General features: G+C 37.6%; 1 protein-coding gene and 2 long non-coding RNA genes across 6 annotated transcripts in view; 1 reads left to right on the forward strand and 2 right to left on the reverse strand.

Annotated features, from left to right (window-relative positions):
* The window catches only part of LOC126915168 (uncharacterized), a 46680-nt gene extending 39981 nt beyond the window's left edge, over positions 1 to 6699 (reverse strand). Inside the window, exon 1 of one of the 2 annotated variants that reach the window (XR_007710041.1) lies at positions 6223 to 6699. This is a non-coding gene — a long non-coding RNA (uncharacterized LOC126915168). Of the gene's footprint in view, positions 1 to 5211; positions 5354 to 6222 lie in introns of those variants that run through there. The other variant, XR_007710040.1, reaches the window with a different exon arrangement.
* LOC126915177 (uncharacterized) overlaps positions 1 to 16709 on the reverse strand; it is a 114151-nt gene that overhangs the window by 76888 nt on the left and 20554 nt on the right. The gene's annotated exons all lie outside the window — the stretch shown is intronic.
* The window catches only part of LOC126915074 (protein O-mannosyl-transferase TMTC1-like), a 269186-nt gene that overhangs the window by 63117 nt on the left and 189360 nt on the right, over positions 1 to 16709 (forward strand). The window lies entirely within an intron of this gene.

Consider the following 16709-nt stretch of genomic DNA (forward strand, 5'->3'; position numbering starts at 1 on the left):
TTTACTGGCCTGGCTCCGATAAAGACAAACGCGGTTCGATACAATTTATTGGCCGTACGTGTTTCTTCATGCCGGGCCGAGTCGAAATTTGCAGCTGCTTCGTATAATATCTGCTGGAGACTTTAAGCACGTAAGCCGAATAAATCTCCGCGTTTGATACGTCAGAAGAGCGCTTGATACTCGATACGAAGTCTCGTCGTTCTCGTTCAAAGTTGCGCGTTCATGAGCTGTGTAACGGTAGTAGCTGTTGCAGCCACGCTGGAATAATTATCAGGATCTCCGGGGCTAGCTGTATCCCATTTTATCAGTTTCGCTTCCAGTGGTTCCGCGAAGTTCGTGTTATTCAGCTAGTTACATTTCGAATAGAGATTCGTTTCAAAAGATCTCTTCCGAAGAAATCAAATTTAATTAGAAAGGTAAAGACGTGGGAATAGCTGATAACGAGAACGTCTACCGTGAACCATCCTTTGTAATATTAGGCCAGCGTATTTAATTACCAAGTATCCGCGTCCATTTACGAAATAACCAAGATCTTATGAACTTTAGAAATATTCAAATTTTAATCATCGTATTCGACTGTAATTTACGGATTTCCATACGATTTAAGAGAAATAGATTATGAATCCAATATGTGGTGTTATAAAATTTATAATCCTCTGCGCGTATTTTGAGAACGGTTCTAAGGGGAAATACATGTACGGTTTATTGTTAGTCGTATATTCAACGTTTTACGTATCAGCGTAATATTTTTGGCCCATTTTTCCCCGGGTTTAAGAAAGTAACATTAACTCAAAAGCCATATTTTTGAAAGCAACTTCCTTTCTATCTTAACCGCGCAACTATAAAATTCATAGTACCCAGTCGACTGGCGTAAAATCGAACGTCTGGTTTAAAAAAGCTTCCCATAACCGACCAAAACCTTCTCCGCTTCGTATAAAACTTCAGATTTACAAGAGCGCCAACAAAACATTTCGAGCGTCCAGCACCGACAGAAGATTCGATGATAAAAACAACATTTTTATCATGCGAATAATTTCAAGCAATTTCAGTCTATCTTTTACCATCGCGTCATTTACAAATATCGTTAAATCGAATCGTGAAAATGAAATTTTTATTTTCTTTTTTCTTACTCTATTTCTCTATCCTCGCTAATCGATTTTCATTCTAAAGATCCTTCAAATTCAATCTAATTCAGTCTAAAGTACAGGGTATACATTTTTCAATCAAAACCATCGAATAAAAATCGTTTTTACCAAAATATGTTGTTAAATGCGCTCTAGACCATTGTTCGAGGTTTCTACTCAATCATTTCTCACTGATTATTATACTGGCCTATGTCTGTGTCCTATTCACCGATAAATCGAGACACTAAAGAGATAATAATTTGTACGATCGCGTATTGTTCCACGTTCCGGTACCTGTGACGTTCGCGTACATACGTGCGCGACGTTCATTACGATCCTGTCTGACTTATCGCGATGACACATTGTGAGAAGTTCTGACAAATATTCATCTCACCGGGTACAGAAGCACGATTCGGGACTTCCGGCAGCCGCTAAAAGCAATCCCTTCGAGATTCGCGAGCGAGAACATTCCGACTGCATTTGCAGCGTTGATTAAAGACTTCTCCCTGTTTAATGTAATTTGGTAGTTTCGTGTTCCAACGGTGACAGCTACGGCGACGATTTTGACGCGTCACGTTGCTTCCCTATTATTTGTTAGTTTTGCCACGGCCTTTGTTATTTATTATTGGGTCGCGTTAAAATCGATTCCGGCTAACGAGCAAATTATACAGATTATGCGTGAGTTGGAGAAATCCCTGGGCTTGCAGGAATTATTGTTTTAAATTTATGGTCATTAGGTTCGCTAATGGGACGAGATTACGCTCCTAATCGCGCTAGGGATTTCTGACATTGAACTCTACGAGTGAAAATTCGTCGATTTTTAACTTTTTGATAATATTATTCGAGTAAAAGGGTATTCTTATATCTCAACGCTGATATTACACTAGGAATGTTATCTGTAAAGTTGAAGCACTTTCAGAATTTGTAGCTACTTTGATCCTAATGTTTCAAGATCGCGTCGTTTATGCAACGGTTTGGATCTTAAATTTCGTTGGTCGTTGTACATTCAAATTTCTTACAAATCTGTGTCGATCGGTTTTCACGATCCTTAACTTCGAAAATCTTTTAAATTTTGACACCTACTTGTTAGCGAAATGTTAACGAATCGGTTGAACAAACTTCGGATTAAAATCCAATGGACATTCATCGCACAATCCTACAAAAGACTTTGTCAGGCGAATTGGAACGATTTTCCAGGAACTCTGAATCCATTGCTTTCGATCCTCGGTAGATATCGGATTGTAGATGTGTCGCAAGAGTTTGCATCAACGTTACGTATAATTTTGAGGTTCTTTTTTATTTTAATTTACTTACGTGACGAGAACTATCGATACTACTTTTATTACGATTAAAATTAACTTAAGATCAAGCAAGCTAAGTCGACTTCAATTTCTACTACCGTGATCACGCATGGATTCAGTGATGTCACTCGACAAAGAACAAAATCGGTAGATAGCAATTTGTAAATGAACGTTTAATTCATTAAACAAACCACTACAACTCGACGTTGGTATCTAATACTCGATAGTCTTACCATTCTACAGCGCAGTATCACGTAAACTCGAGAAAAACAAGTTTATCGTTCGGTTCACGAGATTTGCTCGTCGAGGAGAAGCGGACGTGGCACGCAAGGCTGCCGGACCTGACATTTCCTTCGTGTTAAACGTAATACGCGTTTCCGTAGGATAATGTCATTTAAAAATGTTGAACACGACGACACGGTGGATGGCGAGTACGACGCCCGGCAACGTGGCTTCAAAGGGTGGCCACTTGAAACTAGGAACCTAGCTGCATCTCAATGTGACTCGCATTATCAACGGCTGATAGGTCCGCAGGTGTAAAAGAAAATTGAGGCTGCGCGTGTAGCGGCACAGAGCGAGCCTTTGATTTTCGCGTGGCTACACGGATGCACACTATTGCACATAGGCGTCCTGGTAACTGCCCTTTGCAACCATCCTCTCTCTCTCTCTCTCTCTCTTCCGCTTCTGCTTCTCTCCGTGTGCATCCTATCTCTTCGTCCATTGGTTGACTTCTTTTTTTTCTCGTCGCGAACTAACCAGTGTGTGTAATTACATTAACGTATCGAATTTAACGCGGAAGCGCAAGATCTGTTCGCATTTTCACGCGATAATGGCAACGGGAATAGCGAACGCTCGTTAATCAGCCGCTGGTTTCGACCAATTAATCGTCGACGAGCACACTGGCCTTATGGCGACACGTCGAAAGGCACGCTGCGAATAAACGAGAAACGAATAAATGAATAGAGCGGCTTGCGTGAGAGTTGATCGCGCTTTGATCATCGAATTGGTCGCCGACCGCTGAGATATTAACATGGACGAGAGCATCGATACCGCCTGTCCCGTTTTCAGTTTTGCGAAACGTTCCGGTGTTTTCGTTCCAAAGCCATCATCGCCGTGGATTTACGAGCGTGCGCGCCCTCGCGATCAGAAACGTTGCCGTGTGTGCGTAGGTAGAAGAAATTGGATAGCCAGAAGAAGATGGGGTTCGGCTTTCCACGAAGGTTAAATTCGTTCGGTTTCGAAGATAATGTACGCGGTTTGGAGGGCTGTTTAGTGGTACGATAGCGTTTCGGCGATGAGCGAAGGATAACGCCGTTGCGTTGTGTATCGATTTGTAACGATCATCGGCCAAGAGTGGTTTCTCGTGAAGCGCAGACAGTTGATCGTTGCTGTTTAATGCATAGTTTACGGAAAATTGGGTTTTAAAATAGCGTTTTAAAAAGGTCAAGCGAAATAAGAAGATATTGCTTGGAATTGTTTAAAAATATTAGTGTTTTTTGAAATACCGTTAATCGAAGGTATTAATACTATTAGTGGTATTGTTTAATTCAATTAAACTAAAAGATAAAATTGAGGGAAAAATCATTAATTCGTAATTGATATCGTTGCGATATAAATGACCGCAATAGCTTGCCTTGGGCTCGAATTATGTTACTCAATTTTGCACCGCTTAATTTCAATTTATGTCTTATCTCGTGCGACAAATGCAATTTCCGGTATTTATTCGTGCATTATATTTATCCGTAACATAAAACAAACTAACCTAACTTGCATTATTATTCGTCGCTCGCAATTCTAAAGTATCGTCTAATCTAAAACCTATCAAACACTATCGACAGCTCAGACTAGAAAATCTTATTAAACTTGAGCCGAAGCAACCTTATCACCGTAATGAAATATTGAATTTAACGTCACCAATATTCCCGGAATAAATGATAAAAGTATTTTTACATGCCGTTAGAAGAGAGCTCCGACGAAGACGTAAAGAATCAGTGGCGTTGTATTTCGTTAGAAGTCAGGGCAGTAAATCATCTTTCAAGTTCCACAGAGTTCTATCCCTCCAGACGTATGATGGAAGACTCTGGAGATGCGGTTTTCGCTGTTGGACTGATTTCGCGAGGCTCGGAAGAACGAACGTTTCGCTTAATTGCAGCTCGATCTTTTATAATGAAGATTAACGAGCGTACGTCGATTGATTGATCGACGGGATATTCGACTTCAAGCGCGTTTATTTCCTTTGAGAAATTCGAGAAAAGGAAGCGGTGCTTGAGCGATCGATGGCGTGTTCCGCGTGTGGAGCAGTAGCGCAAATTAAAATTACTCGCAACAGCGTGGAGGTTAGTTTTGCTAATTAACTTGAAAACGTTGGTAAAAACAATATGCAAAATGGAAGAAAGGCGCACGGATATGTAGATGAAAATAAGGTAGAGATGAAATTAAAATTAAACGTAGAAGATGAAAATAGCCCGAAAAACGACGGTACTGGTAAGAAAATAATGAATTTCTTAATGAAATTATACGTGAGATTGTACTTCGTAGAAGTGTTTCGTAGAGAATTGTCTCTCGTTGGATAGTCTTGTTATCTTTTTAAAAAGAAGGTTTTCAAATATCGACACCGTGCTGTATCGTACAAAGCTACGACAGATATATTTCAACGGAAGAAAAACGATTCACTTTGACGATTATTACACCGTAAAGGTACAAAGTGAATAACAAATTGCTCGGTTAATAATTGAAAGTCAAAGAAATTGAAAAAAATCATATACATATTTTTGTTGATTTAATACCAGCTTACGATGGAGAAAAGGTGTTTTAACATGGCTTGGTCGAAAATGAAAAGACCTCGGATGTAAGCCTCTTAGAAATAATTGACAGGTTAACTACCTCCGTAAAAAACACCAAAGGTATAACTATTAAGATGCGATATTTTAATATTACGATAAGCGATAATTTAAATTTACGACGAGCATGAAAAACGTATGTTTAACTTCAAAAGTAAGTAGAAAGATAATTTCGGTACATAATATAGAATCGATCGACGACGTCCTGAATTTTAAAAGTACGTCCCTGTAGAAAATGAAAAATGTGATATATTACGTTCTTTCAATTATTATCCACATATTAAATAGTATAAGATGGGCATTTAAAAACAAGAGAAAAATATATAAAGAATTCAAAGCGTGACTAACGTAAAGTGGTTTTTGGAGACGATAAGCGACACGAAAAGATAATAAATGAGATTCAGGCGAATTTCTCTTACCTCTTCTTTATGTTTCGTTCGAGCAAAGTTTCTTTAATAGCACGCTACGTTATTCCACAAAGTTCACACGTTAATAAACGATTTTTTGCCTCGCTCGTCTTTTTAGTCAGCATGGCCAGGTAACTCGAGACGCTATAGTTCCGGAGCATACGCATTCCGACCGAGCTACTGTGCAATTTTTAGTAAAAAGTACAAGAGGAAAAAACGAAGAGACCCTTGGAAGCTGCGGCAAAAAGCAAAAAAGAAACTCGCCGTTCATCGTGCGAACTGTTCACAACCGTACAATCCACAAATGAAAAAGTTTCTCGTGGTGTGATACGTCGAAAGATATTCGGGATGTAAACGTTAGTCGAGATTTTGAGATATTTAGATGCGCATACTTAGCGTTTGTTACTTTTTTCCGCCTCTTTGCAGCTTCGCGTTGATATCTCTCAACGATCTTTTCGCCGATATACGCTACGAACGGTCTCATTCGAGACAGACACTTTCTCACTTCCACAAACAACGCTTCTGTCACAGAGCCACGTATCCTATTTACCTTGAATCGATCGAATCGCTTCAATCACGCCGACGAAATTCAAACGCCTGTTCGTTCACCAAGAAGGAAAGAAGGTAGAACGTGTGATTCGTTGCGCGTCGATGTATACACGCGAGTCGAATCTCTGGTACACGACGACGAGGGTGGCGTTCGACGAGAGTACGGCGCGACGCGTCGTAGGAAAAAAGCGATAGAGAAACGGTGATCGTTCGAATCACTTTGGCGAACGCGCGATGCCAAGGAAATAGCCGGGGCGCGGTGAGATACGTGCCGCTTCTCGCATAAAATACTTTTCTCGTTTAATCGAGCTGTCGTCGAAGTCACGTAGCCCGTGCCGACGCTGCAGAACAGATCGTTTATTGCGATTCCGGGCATCCGAGGCGGTTATACGACCGCGTTAAGTCATCGTCTTCAATTAAGGGTAATCGGTAAATTGCCCTCCCCTTCACCCTTCGTACGCGCCACCCCACATTCGTGAGCACCCAACCCACCACAGTCACAGCGACACGCAGCCGCTCGTTCGAAACGACGACGCGACGGTTCTGCTGGCCTGTCGTCGCAGAAAGATACGGCACGAATTCTACTTTTGCTGTCGTCGACGTTTGCATGCATTACAGCTATCGTGACATCTCTACGCCACCGGGTTGTCGCGTGCGCGAACCCGATGATTCAACACAAAACTGAAAGAAACAGGGATTACTGCGTAGGTGTACGGTGTCGTGGGACTACGTTCGTAATACGCAATGAGATTTCTTCCTGATTCGTCGAGGCACGAAAATGGTGTTTTTTTTTCTATTAAAGTGAGTTTTCACAGTTGTATCGGTTGTTGGGACAGGTTATTGACGACCCAGTTAGAATGATAAATGCAGTTCTACCTTTTTGGAGATGGTTGGTTTACTTTGAAAGTTTTCGAAATTATGATATCCAATTAAAGTTTCTTAAATTACCTTTTGTAGAGAAGCAATTATTATTAAAGCATGACATAGCAGGAGAATCGCAGTGCAGCAAGCGGTTTATTTTTGTACGAGCAATCCTGATTCTTAAGATTACAACCTGATGCTGCTTTAAGATAAAGTTGAAGACTAATTTGTTACGAAAGTGGTTCTGGTCTTTGTTAGATCGTATATCGTTACACGACTGGTTTATTAGACTAATTTCTCTAGTTGATTTCTGTTTATCGAAGTATACAAGGTATTCTGTAAGGAGTTGTGCAATAGAAAATAAAGTAATTTTACATATAAAAACAAATAAAAAATAGAATGAAAGGTATCGAATATAGAATGAAATTTTTTAGTAGATAGCTTCGTTTTTGAAGAAACTGAATTCGTATGGAATAATAGATTGAAATGGTTATGCTTCGATTGCGCGGAACTCGCTACGGAGTAGTTTTTATCGGCATTTGAATACTTTCATATTGAAAGAGTAAATGTTCGTTTATTATCGCCTCTATTAATTTTTCTACCGACAGACCGTCGACGATGATATTCCGACGACTCTATGCTGTTGCCTGAAACGAAACTTCGTTTTGCGAAATTTTATTCCATATCATCGATTCGTTTTTGTGTACACGTAGAATCGCACCACTGTCGGTTCTACCCTTCGCTCTAAATTATCTACGTGTATATACATAGTACAGAAAATGTTCACATCTTTTACTCTGAGACTATTCGAAGCAACCCGAAGCAGTCGCATAGTATCGTTACAACGAGATTTTACGATTAAAACGATCGACTTTACTTTTACTGTGAATTGATTGTGATCATATACAATTGAAACCTAAATGATCAAAGTCTGCATCTAACGTTAAATGACAGATTTTAGATTCTTTACTTTTATAATTATTTCTAAGTAGCTATTCCTTTTCGTTATATCATTTGAATCATAATCGTGTATGTATATAATATATTTGATTACACATTAGTAGTTGGTTGTCCTAATTATTGATATCTATTAAATTGTAAAATTACACTTCGAACATTATGAATGTTAATTTATGTGTGACAAGTATACGTATATGTAAGTATGTAGTTCAATATTATTGTCTGTAAAGTGAAATTCCAAAGCACTTTCACCTTTGATCAGATTTGATTGTGAAAGATTAATATTATTAGAGCAGCATGAAAGCAACAAATGGGACGAATTAACCTGAATATATTGTTAATTTCAATGGCATAAGATGGCATGTTTCGAATAAAAAAAGGTTACGTTTTCGAAACTTGTATTGTTATGATGAGTTTATAATGATTTTATAACGACTTTATAATGGCGGTAAAAAGCGCAAAGCTTCTTTTTCAATGCAAGAAATGCAGTAAATTATTGGGTTATCCTGAAATTACCTGCAAGATCGAGCAATTCATTTTCAACGAATATAATTGACTGAGATACGATATTTTTATATAAAATAAATATTACTGTTTTTAGTATGTCTTTGTTAATTTATTACAGTAGTATAGTATAGTAGTGGTAGTAGTAGTAGTAATAGAATAATACAAATAATTTTCAATATCTAGTAAAACATAACAACAATTACTTTTATTACAAATACACTTATATAACAATTTATACAACTAACGTTACCGTACAAACTTATTAAACGAATAATAACAATTTCATTAGTTCCTATATAATAAAAATGTAATAACTTTTTTGATAACTGTTACTACTACTACTACTGTTAATAATAACAATAATAATAACAACAATAATAATAATAATAATAATAACAACAACAGTAATAATAGTAATTTGCACGCTGGTAAGTAACACACATGTAGTAGTACACATATATTCCTAACTTTAAAGTAGAAATCGTAAAATTTATATAAAACCTACAAAAGCGAAATGGTTGCGTAAAAATTTACCGAGACTTTCCTTCTTACTGGAAGAGCGTTACACAATATAGCGGCGTATAGCAGGACAGAAGCTGTTTCCGCGTATGTACGAGTTACTTGCTTGAAAATTATAAGCTGGATAACGACACAGGATGCGGCAAACAGGCTCAAAAAGTGTATCGTTTTACAAGCGTGCGGGACATCTGGTACAATTTATTTAAGTAGATTAACGTAGAATTAATATGTAAACGATTATACAACGGTTCGAGAACTTTTAATAAGTTTACGATAGTTTCCGGGGTAAATGAATAGCTCCTCCGCCGCGAGTTATCGAGAATTCGTTGCGTTTAAACTTCCTGCGAGGCTACTTTCGAAATTTATAAAGTATCCCCTAATTAACTAATAAAAGAACTTTGTCGAATAATAAAGAACATCCTCGATCGATTATTAATTTTTCTTCTAGTTCGCAACAACGTTACGATCTAACGTTTTTTCTTTCTACCATTATTTTCCTTTCCCTTTCTTTTTTTTCCCCCCTTCATTCCCTCGGAAAACGTTTACCTCCGATTTTATTTATCGCAGTTTCATCTCGGTTACGTTTGCTGAAATTGACGTTACTCTCTCGCTATAGCGTGTCTCCCCCTCGAGAGAAGAGGTGTCTTCATTTCTTTGATGTTGGGTGGAATTGATCGAAAGGCACTTTTACACCCACCTTTATTCCAGTCAGCGATAAGTTACCCTCGCTGCCACCCCGAGGGCTTTCGATCTTATTCATCCACTTTCGCATCTTTCTCCTACTTTCCCCGCGAGAGAGTTGCGATCAGGCAACAGTCGGAGATCCAGTTTACCAGAAAATACGTCGATCTACAGGTTGTCCCATAAGTTGTGGGGTTGAAAAAAAAAGAGCAGAGAGACATCGTCGGCTACGGTGCCTTCGCGATAAATATTCGCCAGACGTTTGATACTTATGTGCGGACTTTTTTCTCTAACTCGGTACTATAGCAAAGTTCCAGGTGCTATAAATTAATTTTATATAAAAACGAAAAGAGACTTCCTTTGTTCAAATTTAGACTACTCGCGTAACCGGTTTAGTTCGCGTGTCAAGTGAAAAAATTGAATTTATTTCGAGCTTAACAACGGGAGTACGAAAAGTGCGTATACATATAGCCGGAAAGTAACTTTGAAAATCATCGTACGGAAAGCGCTTACACGTTCGTTATAACGAGAACACAGTGTGTACAAATTTTATAACAGGCTGGAAAATATTTCAAGCTGGCAAACTCGGCGCGAAACAGGCAGGAATTCACGTACGTGTATTAAATAGTTGATTAGCGAGCGTTTAATTTGAACGAAAATAAAATTAGAAGACTTGGAATATTTCTCGTAGCGGAATTTCGCAGAGACTAGGCATTTTATTTTTTTCCCTTGTATCGTGTTTCAATTTGATTTCCTTGATACAGATCTTCTATCGCGGTCGGTAATTCTAGTGGCAACTTTAGTTACTCCACGTAAAGAGATAGCGTACGGTGATTACTTCTTGCGACACAAGTAATTGCCTAGCGAATTCCGACGAAGAAGAGCACTCGCGTAGGGTAGAATTTGGTTTATTAATATGATGAATGATAACGAGGGCAAAGTTTGCAGGAGGCGATGTCGTCCCTTGCACAGTAATATTCCACGGAGCACGCGGTGGCCTCCGTATTCTCTGACGAATACAAATCGTTACTCTCCGCCTCTGTTTGGTCCCAGGCAAGCCGTTTTCGCGCGCCTTTCACGTACAATGGAAAATGAAACCAGATCTCGTGTACCTACGGACCTGTCGCTGCACTCTGCAAGATTTATCACGAATTCCTCCTTCAGCAACTGTAGCGCCGTTTTACTCTCGCCTCCCTGCCGTGGTACACGGAATTTTTGTCGCTACAAACGAATTTCTCGAAATTTAATATGCTCTTTGGTTGCTAGGATGCCTCTCACCTCGATTCAGACCGATGGCAATGTAAGTTCACGGGTAGCTGCGACGATTAGGTAACATTCTGACACGGATGGTGCTCCGTGAAAAATGTTTTCTGGTATTTGAACTAATTTCAAGACACTTTGGTCGTAATTTTTATGAAACGTTACGTTGAAATATAAAAATCAAGAAAATCACGAATATTTCGAATTAATTGATGCGCCTGTAGGATAAAAGATATATCTCCGATTTCGTCGAAATTCAATTAGACGTATGAAGTTACAAGCTGTTTCTGCAGTATTCATGTTGCACGAGAAATTCATTTAACTTACGACTGCAAGTTAATTAAAACATTTTGAGATAACAGAAGTGTGAAGTTACAAAGAGAAATTGTATTCTAACAATGAAGGGTTGTGTTGGATTTATTCCGTAATTCTCGTTTCAATTTTCGATTAGTCTACGTTTATTCATAAGTCTGTACGTTAAAAATAATTTGCCAAGGTTCGAAGATAATTTTGTTTTACTGAAAATTCGGTGGCACGATTGATCGCTGTGAAACAAAATATTGGCCTAAAATAATTCTGAAAAATCACTTAATGGGTGCAATTCAATCTTCTGTGGTATCGTGATATTTTTATTAGAAGTCGAAAACGAAGGAATAAAACGATATTAAGTAGAAATTATACTAACATTTAACTATGATATAACGGAAAAATTATATTTATAAAATGAAGAGCTTTGACGAACAGAGCTTCGTATCGAAACAGCCGATTCTGTGTTTCAAATCGACAGAATAAAAATAACTTGAATTTTGATTTAATTCGAATTCGACTTGACAAGGATTTTCCTTTACAATTTCATGCGAAAGAGAAACTAATTAAGTTACTGACAATCTTTCGTTGATGATCGACATATAATTTGCAGAAAACAGTTTACAATGATAAAATTACTGAAAAATTTGATCAAAAAATGTCTAAAAGCAGGTTGTACAGCGCTACAAAACTGCTGTTTTAAATAAATTAACGCGGGTCGATATGAAAGTTGAAGCTTAATTACACGTCTTAGCTGTCTAAGGAAAATATTTCAGTTTAACATAGGTACATGTTTTAATTGTTGAAAGTTCCAAATCTGAGCATTCTGATATACTTTCTACTAAGCTCGTAAACATCGCGAAATTTAATTTTCTTACTCAATTATGTCATTTGATTTACCATGAAATTCTTCTTGCTATAATATATTTAACGACGAAAAATTACGGGAAAACGATCAAATATTCCAGGAATGACTAATGTTATACGTATATATTCCATTTCATGAACTCGGATAGCTAGTCGAGTTTTGTTAGTACTATGATGAAGAATTTTACAGCTGTCTACGTATAAAATCGTTTCATGCGACGTAACTCGGTTTATCGCGAATCTTGCATTATAAAACAAATATCCAGGTGTTGGTTTCCATAGCGTGCAGTTTGTGCAACAAGCATTTACAGCGAGATGAAGATAACGGTACTGAAATGATGAGATTGGAACGTTTGAATGTACATCATTAGAATGATTGTTCGGTAAATCTTGAACACCTATCTCGATTTCATTTGTAGTTTTAACATCGTCTATTAAAATAGAAACTAGTTCTTTATTCTGATGGAGTTATACATTCCATTTCTCTCTGTTAGATATTGATCACGTTGTACCTAACTAACAGAAGCTAGTTCATTTTTGAATTTCAAAGTAGAAAATTTAAAACCCTTTAGCCCTTGACATAGATTTTTGGGAGAAGTAAAACTTAATGCAAATTTTTATGCAATTTCCCTCGTGAATACCTTGTTTCTACAGTGCGAGAAATTTCTAATATACGAAATCCTATTAACCGAAAATTGTCTCGTACAGGAAGCAAATTTGGCAAAGATCTTATAATAATCACAAATATCCTCGGAGTTTGTAGGCTAAAAAAATCGAGGGGAAGTGACATTAAACCGTATCTTGCAGTCGATTGAAAATATATACTGCTCTGAATTCCTTGAATCGTTAAGAAGGAAGATCGACGAAAGACACAAAGATCGGTGAACAGGGGACGATCGGTGGATCTTGCAGCTTTCCAGAAGTTGCACGAGTAGCGTCGAACAGGATGACTAATTTGTTTGCTACCCTCCTCTCGTGGAAACGGTTCAAATACGTTCGTCCAGTTTTCAAAAACAAAGTTTAAACGACCTGTTTGTGAGTTCCTGAGTGTGCACATTGCTCTATTCTTTTTACTACCATTTTTACCGAGTAAACTACCCGACAAGTCACGACAGGGTAATGAGGCTATTAGATTGTTTGCATGGCTTAAATCGTTTAGCTATCGCGCATGTTCCTTGCGTACGTCTATTCCATTTTGCTCGTTCAGACATCGCGTATGTCGCATCAAGGAGAATAAAGGATGCCTCCTACCTACGGCCGCTTTAACGAGACTTGCATTTTTAATGAATATTTTGGGGTTTCATCGTGAAGGATTTACGTTGGCAACAGACAGTTTAACCTCTCAAACGGGAACGTTTACTTTATGCGTTCGTGAGATATCGTCACGGTTAAAATTCACGGGGAAAAAGTCTGTTAAAGTTAACAATTATCTTATTATATTGGATCAAAACTGGATGAAAAACAAGAGCAAATAAACGGGGGCGATCTTTTATTAGAAGGACGCACTGTTTAAAATATTCATAGGAGCTATAGTTGTACGTATTACGTTTAAGTGGCGCTTTTTAATATTGTCGAAGCCATTTGTCTTTTATATTAGTATTTATAGTTATCGTTCCAGTATTATAGTCGACTATATAGCGCAGAAGTCACGTGTCATATATTTTACATTGGCGTTGCTTTTATATTCTATACCTTATACGCGTTACATATTTCCTCACTCGTGAGATTTACCCATATTTCTCCCGTAATATTCACATCCGGATAGTATATTCGAAGTATATCTGCATTTACTGAGAGACGAATAGCAGGAAATGTTCAGTTTTAAACTCCACTGCTAAAGTCACGTAGAAATTTTTACACGTATCTGTCGGTTCTAAATATTCCTAAAATCGGCAACATAGTATAAAATATGTAACATACAATATATAGTATCACAATTGTATATACGATACTTGTGAAAAGAAAAAAATAGCAAAATTAGATATCTACTATGAATGCCTGACGTTGATCTTACGACGCGCCGCGACGCTGCGCCGCGACGTCGAGATCATGCGATATGATTCCTCCGAGACCAGTATCACGGATTTTGGTCTTTCACGATCTCACGATGGTCCAAGCTGGTTTTTACAATTCCGAGATCACGAAATACGAAGACTCACTGGCCAGCAAAGGTTCTCCAACTATGAGGTTATAGAGTTCGAGGATTTTGATTTTGTCTAAGGCACGACCTTATGTCTTGTGCGAGGTTACGAAGTCTTAAGCCTGAGCAATGGACTTGGGACAGTCCGTTTTATGTTTTACTTTAGGATGATTGGCAACTGTCTATAGTCTTATTTTCTTTTTTTCTTTCGCTGTATTTTATATTATTTGTCGTATTATGTACGTGTCTTTCATAATAAACTAATTAGACTGGATGCAATTTAAAGCGCATAACCTAGCAAAAGTGTAGTGCTCGTTATAATATCTGGTCGATGAAAGAAATCTTTATGTAAGTTTCATCTTTTTATGTATTCATAAAGATATAGATATCAGAATTATAATTACAGTATGCGAGACACATGCCTCTTAAAATAATTGGAAAATTATAAATTTAAAAAATTGATTATAATAAGTATCGTCAAGAATTTCTATTCTTAAAATATTGAAGTTACTTAAATCAACAGAAGAGAAAACAATACTTTGACTAAACATTATTCTACCTCACTTTTAATTTTTATTTAATGCAAGTTAGCTCTAATTAAGAATTTCTGAAACTATAGTACCTTTCAGAAATATAGATCATAATAAATTACGAAAAGATTCGTCTATTAGCATATCAAACAAAGCAAACTACCAATCAATGACTTATTCGGAAGATAGCTATCGTATTTGCAAACTCAAATTTGGTAGCATTAGTTACCGATGCGAATGGAGTATAATGGAGCTCGTATAGACGTTGAGTCGAAGTAGTAACGAGATCGGTAAACAATCAAATTAGAACAGTCTCGGGTTAGGTTTCAGATACACCATAACTGGTAATAGGAAGCGCTAATAATCAATAGCTTATGATTACGAGGCAAATAAACGCGAATATCCAGTCCCCGAGTAATTTCTCGAAATATATTAAAAATATTTCTAATTAATTTTCATTTTCACTTTAAAGTTAATTTTAACCATTTTTCTGCACAAAAGTGTAATTTTGACAAACGTATGAAATTTTACGAGACCAGAGATTATAATAATAGAGTCGAGGTAAAAAAAAATTTGAAAGCATAATTCATGAAAGCGACAAAACCTTTAGATGGTAAAGTGTCCTTCCATCTTTTATCTATTCGCAAAATTGCTTCGTTATACTCGAATGTTTCCGAAAATTTCAAACGTATTACAAACTTCCACATTCCGCATCTTCGTAGAAAAGTATATAGAATATTTATTCCTCTGCGAAAAAATAACAAAACATTTCTGGAATCACACTCAAACACCAGATAGACAATTGAGCCATAAACGGACTGATCGTACGAGTGAAACGTCGATGTACCAATCCTTTTTGCGTCTGCGTGTTTCAATCGGTGGATTGGATACGTATTGACAAACGTTTAATTTCAGTGTTTCTTTTCTCATGGAATCGGGACTGACGAGACAGAGTTGTATTAATGTTCATCAATTCCATTTTCGATACTCGTCGGGTAAACACGCTCGCCAGCGAATTTAATCCCCGATAGATCGGTCGGGCTTCCCGTGTTGAATGAAATCGCATTCACAGAAGTTGCAGTTGAAATTTCCAATTTTTTCCCCCTCCATTCTATATTCCAACAGTCGTATCGCTTAACTTGAAGATCTCTAATTTTTCAGTGGTCGTATAATCTGCGCTACTTTGGACCGGAGTAGTGTCTTTATCCGCGATTCCTCTTCGTTCGCGCAAATAAACGAAGTGGATAGAGTAAATGAGATTTCGTGGCCTCGAGGGATCGGCAAATATTTCAGAGAATGTTTCGAATAAACTTGTAGTGCATGTATGCGCGATTTTAGAAGAAATTAAGAGCTTCCGAGCCTTATCATCTCCTCGCGATTCGGAATTATTATCCGATCCCTCGAGCGATTTCCTTCCAAACGTTAAGGATCTAAGCGCATCCTCGGAAACTTTCATCATGTTAACTCTTTGCGTTTGAACAGCTTTTCGGCATCTCTTTCCATCGACTAAATCGTAATTAGAAAGCGACTTGGTGAGGAAAAATTGCTTTATTTATGTTTGTTATTGGGCGAGTTCTCGTATGATGTACCGCGTCGTTACATTTATCGATTTATATTTTATAACGACAAATTGTTGGAACGATTGCTCGAAAGAATAATCACAGATGGAAATTCATCCTTTTCGAATCTCATCGTAGATTCTAATTGAAGAGTTGACTCGTTCGAACGAATTGTTTTAGCAACTTTTTGTTGAAAAAATCAAGATAGCCACCGGTAATGTCAATAACGTTTTCATGAATTGATCACGTGAGAATACTCCTGGGAGAGATATTTTTCAGCCGATGACGAAGATTGTCT

This window comes from Bombus affinis, chromosome 4, assembly GCF_024516045.1.
Source record: "Bombus affinis isolate iyBomAffi1 chromosome 4, iyBomAffi1.2, whole genome shotgun sequence".
NCBI lineage: Eukaryota > Metazoa > Arthropoda > Insecta > Hymenoptera > Apidae > Bombus > Bombus affinis.